This window comes from Colobus angolensis, unplaced genomic scaffold (assembly GCF_000951035.1).
Source record: "Colobus angolensis palliatus isolate OR3802 unplaced genomic scaffold, Cang.pa_1.0 Scaffold532, whole genome shotgun sequence".
Lineage (NCBI taxonomy): Eukaryota > Metazoa > Chordata > Mammalia > Primates > Cercopithecidae > Colobus > Colobus angolensis.
This window is the reverse complement of record NW_012118844.1, coordinates 1,061,770-1,064,793: the sequence shown is the minus strand read 5'-3', so window position 1 is coordinate 1,064,793 and position 3,024 is coordinate 1,061,770. Positions and strand designations below refer to the sequence as shown.

At 39.0% G+C, this 3,024-nt stretch overlaps 1 protein-coding gene across 2 annotated transcripts in view; it reads right to left on the bottom strand.

Annotated features, from left to right (window-relative positions):
* MCF2 (MCF.2 cell line derived transforming sequence) overlaps positions 1 to 1,959 on the bottom strand; it is a 132,154-nt gene extending 130,195 nt beyond the window's left edge. For both annotated transcript variants that reach the window (XM_011961032.1, XM_011961033.1), the window contains exon 1: positions 1,838 to 1,959. The gene's annotated coding sequence lies outside the window, so the exon portion shown is untranslated. The remainder of the gene's footprint in view (positions 1 to 1,837) is intronic.
* Positions 1,960 to 3,024: the final 1,065 nt, after the last annotated feature.

Genomic DNA, 3,024 nt, shown 5'->3' with positions numbered 1-3,024 from the left:
AAACCTGCACGTTGTGCACATGTACCCTAGAACTTAAAGTATAATAATAAAAATAAAAAAGAAAAGTAAAAAAAAAGAAAAGAAAATGTGCTACATATACTCTATGGAATACTAGGCAGCCATTAAAAAAGAATGAAATCGTTCTTTGCAGCAACATGCATGGAGCTGGAGGCCAATTCTAAGCAAGTTAGTGCAGGAACAGAAAACCAAGTACCACATGTTCTCATTTATAAATGCGAGCTAAGCATTGAGCACACATGGACATTAATATGGGAACAACAGATATTGTGGACTACTAGAGGGTGCAGGGAGGTGGGGAGGATTAAAAAAAAACAAAAACACCTATTGGGCACCATGCTCACTACCAGGGTGACAGGATCTGTACTTTAAACTTCAGCATCATGTAATATTCCCATATAACAAATCTGCATATTTACCCCCTTATCTAAAATTAAAGTTGAAAAAAAAAATGAAACAAAATGACATTGAACTTCTCAATAGCAACAGTGGATTCTACAAACTTATGGAAAAATAAATACAAAATCGGGGAGAAAAGGTTTTTCAGCTTGGAATTTTATACTGCGTCAGACTCTCAAACAAAAATGAAGGCTGTCAAAGACATTTTCAGACATAATAATTATTATTATTAATAAAAGTTTATAACCCATATAAAGAAGTTAGTAGAGAATGTATTCCCCCCAAAAAATGATGAAGTAAATCAACGAAGAGCAAGACAATGAATCTAGGAAATAATGATCCGATATAGGAGCACAGACAAAGGGAATTTCAGAAAGAGATGGACAGCTAGCCTGAAGAGCAACCAGCTCAGATGAAAAAATGAGGACACAGGGCTCTGGGAGGGAGCTGCTCCCATCCCTTTCTACCTCTTTCTCACCAAGTTTGGTGAGTTTTCATTAGGACCTTTTTGGGCCCCTCAAGCAACTTCCAAGAACCTTGCTTATCAGAGAGAAAAAGGGTTGGAGTTTCCAACCCTTTCATTCTGAGAAGACCTCTAGGTTCTTCACATAAACAGTCCCATTTCTTCCCCAGAAACTTTCTACCTCCACAAATAAATACTATAGAGCAAGAATAAAATGTGGTTTTGCCTCACTAGAGACCCTGCTTTAAAAAATGTGAGAAACATCACCATATTCTTTTGGAAGATCGCCCTGAAGACCTCCCATTTTTCTTGGCTCTCCAAGTCTACATCCCCCCGGCTACCTTCTGGGGATCAAGGTAGTTCTTGGTCTGGAAAATTTGCGTGCTTAAAAAGAATTGGACACAAATAATGGAATGGTCTTTTACCCACTGAAAATAATCTGCTGTCCAAATTTATAAGCCAATCATATGCAAGTTCACAAGGCAATTTCTCAAGTCCTAATCACTATAGGGCTCAGAGACTGAGGCCCATAGATTCCATAGGAACCACACCAAGGTACAGCCATCCCATGAAGCCCAGGTGCACACCAGATTTGTTATACTAATAATTCCAGGTTTACAGTGGTGAAGTTTTAATCCAGAGTTGAGAAATTTCCACCTGCCTTTACTTGGGAATCCTAATTATTTTAGAAGAACCCGAACAGTAGACAAAGAACTGTCAGAGAAACCCAAAGCAGGTTATTGCAGTCTGTATGGATGGATACACCTTTACAAGAACTGCACTGTGTCCTGCAACTCATTGGTCGTAGAAATGGGGGATTCTGGGGAAAAGGGGAAACAACACAAGAATGAAAATGACTGGCTATGGGGGGATGCTATCTATAAAAATATTCCAAGACTGACCCACTCATTGCCCCAATCCATTTCTTATATTAGTCTAAGGTAAAGAAATCCTTACCACAAATGTCTGTCCTTAAGACGGTCGCAGCTTATTCTGTTTCCTCGGCCAAAAGAATGTACAATACTCTCTGCCTGCTCCAAGAACAAAAGCCTTCTTGCTCTTAACATGAAAAAAAGTTTCAAAGCCAGTCTGATGTCAGCAACTAAAAGTGTAGAGAAGCCTTGACTTGAAGTAGAATCCAGAAACAAAATTATAAATCATACACTGTATCACAGTAGAGGAAGGAGACCTAATTTTTTTTTTTATTTACAAGGACAAATCTGGAGAAACAGAACGCCCACTCAAGAGTTAGCCCGACAGTTTGAAAACAAAATACTTTTGCACAAAATGCAGAAGAAGCTGGGTATGTCTTTTTTTTTGTACATGACAAATAAAAATTATATGGTGTACAATATGATTTCTGATGTATGTATACATCCTGGAATGGCTAAATCAAGCTAATTAATGCTTTGTTTACCTCACATATGTATCCTTTTTCTGGTGGGAACATGTAAAATCTACTCCCTTAGCAGTTTTCAAGTATACAATATATTGTTATTAACTATAGTTATCATGATCTCTTGGCAGGGCGCGGTGGCTCACAACTGTAATCCCAGCACTTTGGGAGGCTGAGGTAGGTGGATCACTTGAGGTCAGGAGTTTGAGACCAGCCTGGCCAACATGGTGAAACCTCATCTCTACTAAAAATACAAAAATTAGCTGGGCGTGGTGGCAGACACCTGTAATCCCACCTACTCAGGAGGCTGAGGCAGGAGAATTGCTTGAACCCGAGAGGCAGACGTTGCAGTGGGCTGAGATCACACCACTGCATTCCAGCGTGGGCAATAAAGTAAGACTCCGTCTCAAAAAATATATACAAATAAAAATATGAAAAAATTAAAAAAAATAAACAGATCTCTTGAACTTTGTCCTCCTGTCTACGTGTAATGATGTATCCCTTGATCAACATCTCCCAAAACCCTGCCCCATCCTCTGGAAACCACCATTCTACTTTCTGCTTCTATGAGTTTGACTTTTTAAGATTCCCCATAGGAGTGAGATCATGCGGTATTTTTCTTTCTGTGTCCGGATTATTTCACTTAGCATAGTGTCCTCTAGGTTCATCCGTACTGTCACAAGTGACAGAATTTCATTCTTTTTTAAAGGCTGAATAGCATTCCAGTGTGTGTGTGTGTGTATATATA